The sequence below is a fragment of the Kogia breviceps genome, chromosome 5, assembly GCF_026419965.1.
Source record: "Kogia breviceps isolate mKogBre1 chromosome 5, mKogBre1 haplotype 1, whole genome shotgun sequence".
Lineage (NCBI taxonomy): Eukaryota > Metazoa > Chordata > Mammalia > Artiodactyla > Physeteridae > Kogia > Kogia breviceps.
In genome coordinates, this window is record NC_081314.1 from 89,539,416 (window position 1) to 89,554,989 (window position 15,574).

The 15,574-nt window shown below is 33.4% G+C and overlaps 1 protein-coding gene across 32 annotated transcripts in view; it reads left to right on the top strand.

The window, feature by feature from the left end:
* Positions 1-15,574, top strand: part of ZBTB20 (zinc finger and BTB domain containing 20) — an 802,591-nt gene that overhangs the window by 327,154 nt on the left and 459,863 nt on the right. For 4 of the 32 annotated variants that reach the window (XM_067034587.1, XM_067034588.1, XM_067034595.1 and 1 more), the window contains one exon: positions 727-788. The exons of 27 other annotated variants lie outside the window; for them this stretch is intronic. The gene's annotated coding sequence lies outside the window, so the exon portion shown is untranslated. Of the gene's footprint in view, positions 1-726; positions 824-15,574 lie in introns of all 32 variants that reach the window. One more of the 32 variants, XM_067034564.1, reaches the window with a different exon arrangement.

Consider the following 15,574-nt stretch of genomic DNA (forward strand, 5'->3'; position numbering starts at 1 on the left):
AAGATCAAAAAATTAGATTTCCCCAGAAACTATTCATATTTAAGATTATATCATATTCTACTGCTCTACCATGAAGTCTCTGTAAGTGTTATACAACTTCTGGAGAATAAGTCTGAAAGCTATTATTCTCCATTTAGCATGTGCATTATTCTCTAATATTGTTACATCTAATGCAGAATGAAATGTTCTACTTCTATATTAATATTACATTTTAAAGTCTTATTTCTACATATTTCTGAGATTTTTTCCAAGTCTTTCTCTTAAAACTTCTTTGTAAATACTTTAAAATAATCTGTTTTATTTTTATTTATTTATTTCCCTTATCCATAGTGTTGAAATGGAATTTATCCTTTAGCATGTTTAACATTTTTAAAGAATTTAATGGGAAATCATCTTCACTTTAAGCACTGAACACAACACTTTATTCACAAACCTGGAATTCAAAAACTGATAGGAACTTCGTCATTTGCTTTATTTCTAACATCAAATTTGCAAAAAGGCACTCTCCAGGTAACCCTTCAGCTATATTACCCTGGGTGTTTGGCCAGAGGGCAGTCATGTTGACCCCATCTGCAAAGGCTGGCTAAACCAGAATCTTGGACTACTAGAATCCCATTCATCAAGGTCCACGTAAAGTAAGGTAGGTGGGAAGCAGGAGGACAGATGGTAGGGTCGGCAGTAAGGAACTTGTTTGTTGACATTGATATAGACCCTTCTTCTTGCCAGAGTGACTCCGTGGACTTTTTTTGGCATGGAAGACTGGGCCAACACTATCATCTTAGTAGAAGGTGAGCTGCAGGCAAACTGGAGAGATCCATGAACAGTAGGTGTTTAGGGTTGGCTTAGATTTTTTCTATCAGCTTGACTGTCATACGTACTTGATTGATGTGCAGTGGGGCTTGAAAGTGCTGCATTGAAGTTGAGGACTGTGTCATAAGGTTCCTGATATGGTGCACATGTCTGAATGGAGTTGGACATTGACTGCCCTTGCCTATGCCAAACAACACCAGACTTGAGTGCATTATTCTGCAGTTGAGTAGCAGATGGTGAGTGCAGACGTTTGGAGGGGGTGTGCCTTCAAACACAATATGGAGCCAGCAAACTTACTTAGAAGGTTATTGCATGTCTTGACTTTGGCAGCTACTTTTTAAGCAGTGATGAAAAATCCAACTTCCATCCATTGTTACTCTCAGAATACTCAGCATGATTCGTGTTCCAGGCAAAAGAAATGTGAAAATCAAATGCACTATTCACTATGTTGGTCACAGTTGGTTGAAGGTAACTTCCTTGGTGTTGGCTAAATGGGCCAAATAAACATTCTGAGACTGAATATTGCTGAATAGGTAAACGTTATTTACCTTACTTTAGAAGTTGTTAGAGGAAAGGCTGTCAGAGCACTTGAAGAACACTATGGTCAAATATGGGACTTAAAAGTGACTTTACATTCTTTGATTCTTAATTTAGAGAGAGTATTATGTTCTTCAGAAATAAAAATAAGAAAATCAAATATCTCAATAGGTATTCTTTACACACAGAATTATGGAGATTCACAGATGAATGGGCATAGTAATTCCATATTTATAGGATAATTGATTTTTATTGATGTTTGAATTTTTTTTCTCTTGAGTAGATTCTAGACACATATAAATTCTTTTTAGGTTTAAAATACATTTTTTTCAGAATAAAAGTAGAGTATGCTCATTAAATGTAATTGTGTACATAGAAATATATATATATCAAATAAAATTTAAATCAAAGGTGAACAATTCTAAGATTTTGCTCTGCCTCTTTCTAATTATATGTATATTTCTAAGTGTATGTGTTCATATATGTGTTTGTATATGTATTTTAAAATAAAAATTTGGATCATACAGTCTATATTCTTCTTTCTTAAATTAAAATTTATTATATTATTAGTTCCCTGAGTCATAAAATACTCATTTTTAATGGCAGCTTAATACTGAACCTTATTTATGTACCAAAAAATTTTAAAATCCTCCATATTTGACATTTTGGCTATTTTTCACCATTATTCCTACTGCTCTGAGGATTATTCTTATATTTAAATTTTTATCTGCATCTTGGATTATGTTTTCAGCATATATTCTTGGAAGGTTGATTTTTGGGTTAGAGGATATAAACTTCTCAAGGTTTTTTTTTTGCGGTATGCGGGCCTCTCACTGTTGTGGCCTCTCCCGTTGCGGAGCACAGGCTCCGGACGCACAGGCTCAGCGGCCATGGCTCACGGGCTTAGTTGCTCCGCGGCATGTGGGATCTTCCCGGACCAGGGCACGAACCCGTGTCCCCTGCATCGGCAGGCGGACTCTCAACCACTGCGCCACCAGGGAAGCCCTCAAGGTTTTTTTGATAACTCCTCCCTAATTATTTGTGAGAGTACTTTTCTAACTACACTCTTACCTGCTTTGAATAGTATCATTTTATAAATATTTTCCAATTTGGCAGGCAAAAAATGGATTTATTTTGTTTTAATTTACATTGAACTGATTAATATGGAGCTGGAATGTTTTACATATGCTTATTTGCCATTGTTTTCTTCTTTTTATAAATTGTTTGCTCATGTCCTTTACTCATGTTGTCTTGATGATTTATAAGATTTTTTTAAATGTTAAATCATTAATTTTGTCAAACGTGTTGCAAAAGGGTTTCTCCCAGTTTTTTTTTTTTTTTTTTTTTTTTTTTTTAATGCCATTAAATTGTTTTTGCTGTTGTTGGTGTGAGAAAATTTAAAATATTTTTATGGTCAATTCTATTGTATTTTTTTCTTTATGACTGTAGCCTTTGCTTTTATCTTCTTTTTAAACAGCTTGCAGTCCAATAAGTATTCACAGTTTTTCTAGTATCATCATGTTTTTATTTTGTATTTTTAACTCTCTATTCCTTCCAGAAATTATTTTATCCTAAAGTATAAGATGTGTCTTAATTTTGTTCCCAATTATTAATCAACTATCCCAGCACCATTTCCTCACTAATTTGGGTACCATCTTTCTTGCTTACTAATTTTTTAATCAACATTAGGACCTATTTTGGGACTACCTGTTTTTTCATTTCTCTCACTGGTTCCATACTGTTTCCGTTAGAGCTTCACAGTATGTTTACAGATCTGTTAAGTCAAATCCTTCCTTTTTTTCTTTTTTCAAAAATACTTTGAATATTGTCACCTACTTATTCTTTAAGACTGATTTATTTCATTGATTTCAAAAAAAAAGATCCATTGGAATTTTATTAAACCTATAAAGCAGATTCATATCTTTGCAATATTCAGTCATCACATTTAGAAGCATCGTATGTTTCTATTTATGTAATGTTTCATATGCAAATAAACTGTGTCTTTCTATTCATATAGGTCCACAGATTCCTTATTTAATTCAAGTATAAGCATGTTTTGTTCTTGTTATTGTCTTTAATTGCTTACATTCCGTTTTCTCGTTGTTCAGTAGAAAAACCGCATCTTTTTATAGTATTTATAATCTAGCTATTTTATTCAACTTTCTTAGTAATTTTAATAACATAAATTCTCTTGAGTTTTCAAGGTCCTTAAATTGTCTGCAAACATTGATGACTTTATCTTCTTTTTTTTCCTCTTACTTCTGTTTAATGTTCCATTTCATTGACTAGAATTTCCAAATAAGTTAAGTAATCATGGCGATAGGAGGCATTCTCTTCTTTTTTTTTTTTTTTAACATCTTTATTGAGGTATAATTGCTTTACATTGTTGTGTTAGTTGCTGCTGTCTCGTTCTTGATTGTATGATAATGCCTCTAATTTATTCCATTGTTAAGGCAGATATTAGTTGTTGATTTAAGACAGATATTCTTTGTTACATTGGTAAGGTGAGTTAGAATACTACTCTCTCACCCTTTCTTTGTTTATTAGGAATGTGTTGAAGTACACTACATGCCTTTTGGGGTAAATATTCTCAAACTCTAATTGGTGGGTGAACATAGACTTTTCTTGTGATGTCTTTTTCAATTAAAATCAATTAGAACACACATTTATTCAGCATTTACCATGTGCCAGAAATTGTTCACTAGGCATTGGAATTCAGAGGCGTAGTACCTTCCCTTAAAAACATTATAGGATTATTCAGATTATGATAATTCAGCAAGAGATTTATAGTAATTGACTTCCCATTATTAAATTTCCTCTGCATCACTAGAAAAACTTTACATTTAAGACTTTATTAAGAATACTTTGAAGGCTACCTAATTGTTTACCATGTCAAAATGTGAATTTTAAGAATTGCTAAAAGTTAAATTTTGATTTACAATTGAAATTATGAGTTTTTACATTTGAAGTTATAGTGCTCAAATTCTAATCAAGGACATCTATAAAACTTGAAATTTTATAGACTTCTATAATGTAGATAGTTCATATTCTATAGAATCAGGGAATTGGAATTCTTGATCATAATTTATCACTTTTTATATAGTATGACAGAAATGGTATGTGATGTTGGGGCAAATCACTTTCATGATGCCATCTTTTTATTTTTATTTCTCTGGAAGTCTTAATTGTCTGTAGGTTTTAAGTGTTTATTTACATTGATTTATTTTCAATTGAAGTGGTTTTTTTGTATTTATTTTACTGCTTCAGTGTAGTTTAGAATAATTTATCCTGTTTTCCCCATCTAGTGTTATAATTTATTTTATTTTTCAGAATCCTTTATTTTGTTCTTTTATACAGTATGCATGAATGAACATATGATATTTTTAAACTATACTCTCTTCGCCAGATTCTTTATATTTCACACAAAACAAATAAAGAAATATTGATTGAGAATCAATTTTCTACTCAGCATCACACTAGTTATTATGAATTATAATACAGGAAAACAAAAATTACATACTTTCAATAAGCTTACGTTCTAGTTGGCAGATTAAGATATAAATAAGGAGAAAATGCAAAAACAACAAATGCTAATGAAATACTTATTCTTTATAGTGGCTAATACAAATATAGTCATATTCTTAGTCTATATTTAAGCACATATATTGAAACTCACAATTTACCTTTTGTATGTTGGCCTCACCCTGGCCTCTTTATGCTTTTCCTATTGTTATTGTACCTTTACCATTATTTTCTCACTTTCTGCTTGAAAATTGTATTTACCTTTGCAAGATTTTAAAATATTCTCTTTGGAACAACACTGGATAGACAAATGCCATACACATTAATCTCTAAAATATTACCAGTGATAATTTGTCCTATGCAAAGGTGACCCTGCTCATAATTTCGAAGCAGAAATAGTGCAGGCTACTATAATTGTAGACTGAAAATCATTGCTTTCTGAATTTCTTATTTCATTAAAGGACTTGATTTGATTTTTAGAATCATTCACAAAAGAATTAACATGCAAAGTAGGAGGAAATCCAAATGCTAACATGAAGTTAGCATCTCTACTAAAAGGAAATTTTAGCAGTAAGCTTTGGTATATTAAAGAAGCATAGTCCCATCCTTTGGGATTTGATGGGATTTTTATATCATAGGGCCACCCATTTTAAACTTTAGCATTTGATGTATGTTCTAAGTTATAACCTTAAACATTTGTCATATTTTGGAAAATTTATATCCCCCCTTAAGTTTTAATGCCTGCATTGAATAATGTTTGTCATGGACCACAATACCTATCCCTGTGGAACTGTTATCCTATCTTAATTCAGAAACAATACTATTGATTAAGCAATACTTAACAGCTTCCAAACTTCAAGACATCTTTCAGCCACCATTTCTTCCTAACCTCACTATGAGCTTCCTGTGTGGTATCATTCATCTGAGATCTTACTAAAATGTAAATAAATTATATCTAACACACTTCCTCTATTTGCCCAGCTTGTTATCATATCGAAACAACGGTCTTAATGAAATACATATTGATGTATTCTGTATTTCTGTGCTAAACCAAAGTAAGGAGCAAGTTATATGAATATATAACAGAACCCACTTCATAATAGTTTTGTTAAAGCATTTTATGAATTGGAGATAATTTGAGCAATGGGAGATGATGTAATTCTACATGGCAGAGTTCACGGAAAGAGGATAGCTTCTCAGATAGAATTGGATTAGACTCTTGAGAGAGATGCACTGGGGCTTTCATGGTGCTTTACCTTCATAAGCATAGCTAACTCTCAGTTTTCCATACTAATATTGTAGTTTTGAAGTAAAGATAGTAAAAATCAAAATAGAGAAGCAAGAGTATTATCTAAAATAATTTGTCTTTGCATGCAATATTTGACTTTTTAACATCAAATTTACCGTTTTACTTTTGTTTTTCATGAGTTAATGAAACTATTTCTAGCATCCATATTATGAAACAGAAATGATCTAACCCAAAGTATGTAATGTCATACTTTGTTATGTATAATAATCTTCATAGGGCATGATTAGATAAAACTTATCTCATGTTATAATGAACAGTAAGAATGAATAATAATCTGTATCAGAACTATGAAATATAATCATATTTGGTTAATTGCTAAATTAATTTGTAGAAAATAATTACTATTGCTTGAGTAAATACCAAAAAGTGAAAATAGGAGGCAGCTCAGTGATGTTCAGGAGGAGAAAAGAAAGCCAAACTGGGATTAAAATTTGTCATGTCTGAATTAAATGCTGAAGTGCCAGTAGTGGTTGATTGACTCTGTGATCAGACTTTTGGTATTTATCATTTTTTCTTATACTTTTCTGTATTTTCCAATTATTTTGCAATGGGTATGTGTTAATTTTGCAGTCAGACAAAAAGTTAATGTAAAATGTTTCATGCATAGCTCACTTGTAAATCATTTATTGAGAGTTAACTGTATAAAATTTCCCAGGGAGAGTGAAAGCCACAAGCTAAATTTAAGGGCAAAGTACTCCATTATACAAATAATCCATTGTCACAAAACTTATTGAAGATTTTTTAAAGTCACCTTTCTCATTGCTTGAAAATTCTAAACTGGAGACAATTTAATCAATGAGATAATAATAATAGGAGTAACATTATGCTCTGCACCCACTTATCAACTCTACTTCAGAAGAAAAACCTTTAGTATGTTGAGAATATGATCTGATATAAGATATGTTGTTTCCTACAAAGAAAGACAATATTAGGAGCATCCTTTTCCTCCTATTCTGTTTCAGAGTCAGTCTCCCTGAGTAGATCTGTACTTATAACTAACATTCTGTTTTTGAAGCATTGCTTAGTCCAAGTCATGTAGACTCAAACTCAGGTGGTGAGGTCATTACTAGCAGGCTTACCCAAACATTCATGTAACATGTAACAGCTAGAGAACCGGCTAAATATTAATGCAATTAACTATATTTTGTTAGAAATACTATAGAAACATGTTATAGAGGGCTTCTGTTACTTGTACAGAGGTTTAGAACAACTCAGGAAGAGGTTGCACCTTTGTGCAAATTATTAAAGGAAACCTTGTTCCAGCTGATGTAGCTTGGGCCAGGGAGTATGGCTTCTAAATTGGAACACATCACTGTACTGGGAGCCCTTGTACAGGGTACAACCTGCACAGTCAGTCATGACTGCCCTATTTTATATGCTTCATTAATGATTTGAAAATAGCTACTATTGCTCCATAGGTTCCAAATTATTCTATTCTTGTACAGAAAGCCAAGAATCATCTTTAGATGAGTTAGCAAAAAGATGCTTATCTAAGCTTTAATTTAGTCTTGGACCTTCACGATACAAGTCTATTACTTTGCTTCAGACATCTGATTTGAATAGCATTGAGGGTAGAAGAAAATGAAGTTACCACAAAAGTATAAATATGTCTATCAAGTCCAGTTCCTAGAAGAACTAGGTTGACATTTTGAAATTACATCTAAATTTGGGGTATCCTCTAGTAACTTTAGATGACTTGGTATATGAAAGGGTAGATAAGAAGACAGAGAGGCAGATGGACATTTCTTTGTTCCAAAAAGAAATAAAGATGGTTTAAAGGGATACATAGTTTTACGATATAAATATATATGTATATATATATACACACATATATAGTTATTGTGAATGAAATTAAATAAAATTTAAGTGAAGTATATAATATAAATGAAATAAATGAAAACTAAAATGGGTAAACAAGGGAAAAACATGAGAAGGGGGCAAGAATTAGACCTATATATAAAAAAGCACCCTAGATAGTATCTTACATAAGTTTACAAATAAGATTCTTACCATATGTTTTGAAGAAATACATTGATGATATTAAGACTAGAAAGAAATATTTTCCTTTGACACCCTTATGTATATAAAGGGATCACTGTATTTTATTATGAATATTATGATCAGTATTCACTTTCATGAGAAACAAAGAATATTTTATAGGTACACTTCTACTCTTGTGGCCCTCAATATAGATTGATAACATTTCAGTAATGTACAATTTGGTATTCTCAGTCTCATAAAATACAGACCAGATAGATGACACTCCATTCTGGTGTAACTCGAAGGAAGATCTTAGAATATACCTAGATGCTGAATTCCAATGAAAGGACTGCACATCCTTCAGACAGTTTCCTATATATACTATTTCTCTAAGTTAGGCCTTTGATTGCTATTGGATGACTGTGAATTCTAGATTATATTATTGGAAAACACTTGGAATACAGCTATTCTTTGTTAATCAAAGGCAGAAATAGTAGTCAAGTTAGGGGTTGTGTTTAAATTCTTTTACAGAAATTGAAAAGCCTAACAAAAACACACAGCTAAAAAATGTCTACCCACTTTACCTGAGAGATTAGCCAGAGAAGTATCATTTCATAGGACAAAAAAAAAAAATCTCTTTAAACATTTATTTAGATTCTGCTCTAATATACACAAAATCGAAGATGCAGGTTCCAAGTTTATTCTTTATCACAGCCTGGATATTGCCTAATTGATAATCTTATGCTACAAGGTGATGGAATTTCATCATATACTCCATCAGCAGACTTATTCACGTCATTAAGCAATTTATGTGATGTTTACATGTTCTGTTTCATGGATTAGATTCTTTGTTTTCCAAATAGAAATAATAATATTTACTGTATGACATTTTAATTAGATGAAGTTTGGTGAATACTTTGATTTCTTCAGTACTTTGTAAATTGTGAAGCATAATGTTGATCCAAAAATATCAGTAAGATATTCGAAGTTAATGCATCATACGTTCTGAATTTCTACTGCACAAAGTTTACTGATCTTCCCAATCCTTTAAGTCTTTTTGAAGAACAAAAAAACAAACAGTTTTGAAAATTCCTAGAAGCAGATACTACATGTTTATCTCACTTTATGTGATAGGAGTGATTTTGTAAATCTATTCATAATTTAAATGCTCCAGGAGAATCTCTCAAGGGAATTTTATTGTGGATCATCATGTAAAGCAAAAATCATTTCTAAAGTGCTTATTACTCCCTATTTATATATGGGAACTTTCTGATTTGCAAGAGTTATTTAAGCTCCCAGAGGAGTGCATCACCTTAGTATGTTCCTGAGTAGATATAAACTGAGAGGGACAAGAAACCGTGAAGGAACAATTTGGTAAATACTAAAGTGATCCAAGTAAGTATTTGAACCTCTTTAGTGAGATCTCTGAGCTACTATTTTATGTAAGATTAAGTCTAGATAACACGTTCTCCACAGTCACTTGGAATGGGTTTATTTCGGCTCATTCAAGCTCTAAATTTCCTAGAAATCCTTTATAAACCACATAATTTTACCTCTTCTCATTGAGTGATTCCTCTTAGATCTGTAAAGTAAGGCAAAATTATTTATCTCTGATGGGAGAAGTTTGGCACCCTCATCCTCATCCTCCATCCACCACCCAATTCTCATGGCCCAACCCAACTAAGGATTTTCAGTTATTGAAACTAAGAATTGACATTTATTCTTAATCCCCCGAAATGTTTGTACTTTCTAGAGCTGTAGAGGATTTTCTGTACACATGTAACCATCATGGAAACTTTCATTCAGTAGCAGTTGGACCTCCTCACCCACCCACACACACACACCCCTGCAGCTGGGCCTCTGATTCTTGCATTACAAGGCAAAGAATTAGGCAGTGGGCATTTGTTGAAGGAATACCATAAGTAGTTTATGATCACTATGTAGAAGGAGACTATACATTTTATCACCTAAATTGGATGTTTTTTAGAGTAAAAGGTGCCACATTAAAGATTATTTTGAGGGGGCGTCCCTGGTGGCACAGTGGTTTGGGGGTCCGCCTGCTGATGCAGGGGATGTGGGTTCGTGCCCCGATCCAGGAGGGTCCCGCGTGCGGCGGAGCGGCTGGGCCCACGGGCCGTGGCCGCTGGACCTGCGTATCCGGAGCCTGTGCTCCGCGTCGGGAGGGACCGCAGTGGTGAGAGGCCCGCGTGCCACAAAAAAAAAAAAAAAAAAAAAAAAGATTATTGTGAGACAACAGACATAAGTGGGGTCTGGTGTTTTAGCTGGGACTACCTCCTCTCCTTACCCCTCCCCAAACTCCACTGGCACAATAGTTCCAGCAGGGCAGGGTGACCCATGAAAATCCACACCTTCTCTGCTGAAAGGGGTTGACTTGATAGACTAGAACATCAGGCATGAAAAAGCACATGCCCCTGGGTGCTGTCAAAACAGTAGCAGTCTCAGCAGCAAACAAAAAGGAAGTGTAAACATCATAGCTAGCCTCAGATTGCAGTTCAGGTTGGGGCAGGCAATAGACTGGCATATTAGCCAGAAATTTAACAAGGAGAATTGGATGAGGAGACTGCCGTATTGAGCCTTGATGAAACTAACACATATATCTGGTGGTTTGGAAATCTGCATACATGTTTCAGGGAAGATCAGAGAAGGTCCAAGATATCCACATACCCCAGACTGACCCTAAGGCCTAGTGCAAAGAGGAGATAAGGGAGAGCCCAGTGGAATGTAAGAGGCAAAGAAGACTTGTAAGCTGACTGAACTTTGAATAAATTCCCCAACCCATGCATATATTCATCAGCAAAGGGTGTTAGCTTATTGGCCTAAGTTGTTTGAGTACAGCTTCTGACCAGTCATTGGATATAAACTGCAAATTGTGCTGACACAAGAGCAAGCTTTAGCTAAGAAATGAAAATAGGAATTGTAAGAACTGACCAGAGACATCAGCAGCTGAACAGTATGAGGGAGACAGATTCCAAAGAATTAGACTGGTAAGTCACTAAACAAACAAACTCATAAATAGCAAAAACAGCAGAAACCCCCAGAGGGAAAAATCAGAAGCCATAACTACTTTAATATATTGTATGAAATGTTAATTTTCAAGAAAAAATTTTGAGACATGTAAGGACACAGGAGTTTAATCCACACCCAGTTAAAAAAAAAAAAAGAAGTCAACAGAAACTATCTCTAGGTTGTAGGGGAGAGCAGAAGGTGAATTTAGCAAAGACCTGAGAGGAGTTACTACAAATATGTTTGAGTAAGTAAGGAAATCATATTAAATAATTACATAAAATATTACTATAATTACTATTCAAATAAAGAATATTAATATAAAGATAGAATTATTTAAAAAGAAAAAATCTGGAGTTAAAAAGTACACTAATTAAGATGAAAAATATTCTAGGGGGACTCGATAGCAGATTTGAAATGGCAAAAGAAAAAATCAGTGAACTTGAAATTAATCGGTAGAAATTATCCAATTTGAAGAAGAGAAAAACATAATGAAGAAAGAAGTAGAGCTTCAGAGATCTGTGAGAAACCATCAAGCATACCAACATGTGTAATGGGAGAAAAGGAGGAGAGAAAAGAAAGAAAGAGAAGAAAAAAGATATTAGAAGGAACAATGGCCAAAAATTTGCCAAATATTATGAGTAACATTAATCTACATGTTTGAGAAGCTCAACAAATTCCAGGTATCATAAATATGAAAAATCCATACATAGTCACATCATAGCCAAACTTAGAAAGCCAAAGAGAAAGAGAAATTCTTGAAAGCAGCAAGAGAAAAAAAGACAAATTCGATACAGGGGAAACCACTATGATTAACAATTGACTTCTCATCAGAAACATTTAAAGTCAGAAGGCAGAGAGATAACATATTTAAAGGCTGAAGGAAATAAAGATTTTAACAAATGACAATCAAGAATTTTATATCCAGCAAAACTATTCAAAATGAAGGTAAAATAAAGATATGGTAGGATAAAGACAGACAATTCACTGCTAGCAGACCTGCCTTACAAGAAATACTAAAGGAAATCCTTTAGGCTGAAAAGAAATGGCAGCAAACAGTAATTAAAATACACCCAAAGAGATAAATAGCACTGATAATATAATTATGTAGGTAAACATAGATATGGTTAAACTATATAACAAAACTCAATTAAAGAAGAAGGAAATAATAAAGATTAGAGCAGAAATCAATGAAATACATAACAAGAAAATAATAGAGAAAATCAATGAAACCAAAAGTTGATTCTTAGAAAAGATCAACAAAATTGACAGATCTTTAGCTAGACTGACCAAGGGAAAAGGAGAGGACATAACAGATTACCAAAACCAGAATTGAAAGAGGGGACATTACCAACCCCATAGAAATTTAAAAGATTAAAATGTAATACTGTGAACAAATATATTCCAAGAAATTAGATAATTTAGATAAAATGGTATCACTTCTAGAAATGCACAAATTACCAAAACTGATTCAAGAAGAAATAGAAAATCTAAATGGACCTATAACAGTAAAAAGATATAATTATTAACTAAGTCATCCCACAAAGAAAGGTCTGGATACAAATGACTTCACTGTATCCTAGCCAATATTTAAAGGAGAAATAATACTAATTTTTCACAAACTTTTCCAAAAATAGAGGAAAAAGGAACACTTTTCAGTTCATTCTATTAGAACAGTATTACCCTGAGACCAAATCCAGGCAAAGACATCGTAAGAAAATAAACCAGTATTCCTCATAAATATAGAAACAAAAATCCTCTACAAAATATTCACAAACCTAAGTACAGCAATCTGTAATATTATTTACACCCTGACCAAGTAGGATTTATCCTAGTAATGCAAGATTGGTTTAACATCCAACAATCCATTCATGTAATATTACATATTAGTAGAATAAAGGCAAGAACCACATAAGTATATCTATTGCATCTATATGTATATTGTATCTATATGTATATATATTGTGGCAATAGATACACACAAAAAATTTTGAGAAAATCCAATATGCATTTGTGACAGAAACTTTTAACAAACTAGGGATAGAACTTCTGTACCTAAATAAGGGGCACTTTGAAAAAACCTGCAACTAATATCATGCTAAATGATGAAAAACTGATGGGTTTCTCTAAGATTGGAAACAAGGCAAGGTTGTCAGATCTCCCCTCTCCTGTTCAAAATTGTACTGGAGTTTCTGTACAGAAAGGTAAGAAAAATAAATAAATAAAAAGAAAAAGAGGAAATAAAGCAAGAAAAGAAAAAAAAAGTAAGAGACAGAAAATAAAGAAACCAATGGCGTCCAGATTGGAAAGTAAAAAGTAAAACTTTTATTTGCAGAAAATGTCATAAGTATGTAGAGAATATTAAGGAATGCATACACACAAACTAATAAATGGTTCAGCAAGCTCATTGGGTACAAGAGCATTATACACAAGTCAATTGTATTTCTATCTGCAAGCCTATTTCAGAATTATTAAGGTTCAAGTTCCAGACCACCACAATAAAGCAAGTCACACAAATCTTTTGGTTTCAACAATTCATATAAAGTTATGTTTACACTATACTGTAGTCTATTAAGTGTGAAATAGCATTATGTATGTACATACTTTTATTTAAAAATACTTTATTGATTAAGAAATGCTAACCATCATCTGAGACTTCAGCTAGTTGTAGTCTTTTTGCAATAGTAACATCAGAGATACTCATCACAGATCACCATAACAAATAAAATAATAATGAAAAATTTGAAATATTGCAAGAATTACCAAGATATAATTACCAGAGACATGAAGTGAGCAAATGCTGTTGGAAAAATGGCACTGGTAGAAGAGCTTGATGCAGGGTTGCCACAAACTTTCAATTTGTAAAAAATGCGGTATCTATAAAGTGCAATAAAGCAATGTACATAAGAATTCTTTTCTTTGCAGGGGGTGGGGAGTTCATTTTACTATACTCTCTACTCTTGCATATGTTTGAAATATTTCACACTAAGAAAAGTTGTAAGTGAAAAGGAAAAAAAAAAAAGACTAAGATCAATAATTAAAACATTATACTTTGGTCTCTATGTTGACCACAAACAGGGCTTGTCTGTTCAAAATCAAATCTGAACAGTGTCAGAATGAATAAATCATAGAGACGTGAGTGAACTCTCAAAAACAGTCTGAGCAAGATACAGTCGGTGCTGAATAGTTGGGAAAGCATTAAGAGAATTGCCTGTATTAGCACAGACTTCCTAAACTGGAGTGCTTTGTTGCTCTTTCCTTGAAATTCTGTGACCTGGTGATATCTAAAACTCCTACCTATTCGAGGATTTTAAAAAGTAGAGTGTGGTCAGAAGCAGTCCTTTGTTCCTAATCAATACTAAGATCTACAGTTCCTCACCCCCCTTCAGTTTTTTATTGTCTGGGGCTTTGTTTTTTGGCCTTGAAGACTTACAGGATGGGTTACTGTAATATAATTCATTTGCTACTTATCTGGAAAGCCATTCAGAATCTTTAACTAGTGCAGAATGTACAACTCTTTTGCTAAATAGTCTCTGCCAAGAGAAGCATTCTTCCGGGCTTTGTAATTTGCATTGATTACTAAGCTGTTCCCCAGTGTATCACTGGGTGTATTCTATAAAGCCTTGCATAGTTCTGTCTTGATTAAAGAAGTCTGACATTGGTGGTCAGTTTTAATAATGACTGAGGTTGATCTGGATAACTTGAAAAAATTTTAACAGATTTTGGAACCCAAAACGTCAGCAGCAAGTTATTCTTATTGATGACACATACTCGGGAAATCTAGTATTTTAAAAGTGAGTTCAGTGTACAGTACTGAACTTGAAAAAAACAGGAAGTTGAAAAGTAGACAGTAGTGCCAAAAATAAGGTCCTAGTCCTAACTTCTCTGCTCCTTAATCTAATCTGACATGCCTTCAGAATATTTCACTTTTTCGAAGATCAATCTTCCAAAGAGTTTCTACCCAACACTTAACCCCACTACATAGGAACAGAGTTAATGATTTCTCATGAGGCAGATATGAATAGGAACAGTATTCATATCAAAGACAACTGGTCCCACTTCCAGGTCCATCCTTGGGCCAAGATATGTAGTCGCCAACAGTGTGTTGGCGACTGCATTTTTTGAGTCCTGGCGCAAAGTAAGATCCATCTGTTTTGCCCAGCCGTTTGCCTGAGTGCCACAAAATGGTCCTGTTATTAGTCTTATTTGTGGTCCTATTTGAGGTTAGGGGATAACGTAAATAAACTTCAGTCCTCCTTGTGATGAATGTAACATGGGAATTAAAAGTGGTGGTGTTGGTAGTGCTAAGTGATGTTGCATCTCTATTTTCTCAATTGCTCTGTTTTCTTTGGATTGGGAAGCAGACATTTAAGAATGAGTTTGTCATCTGGA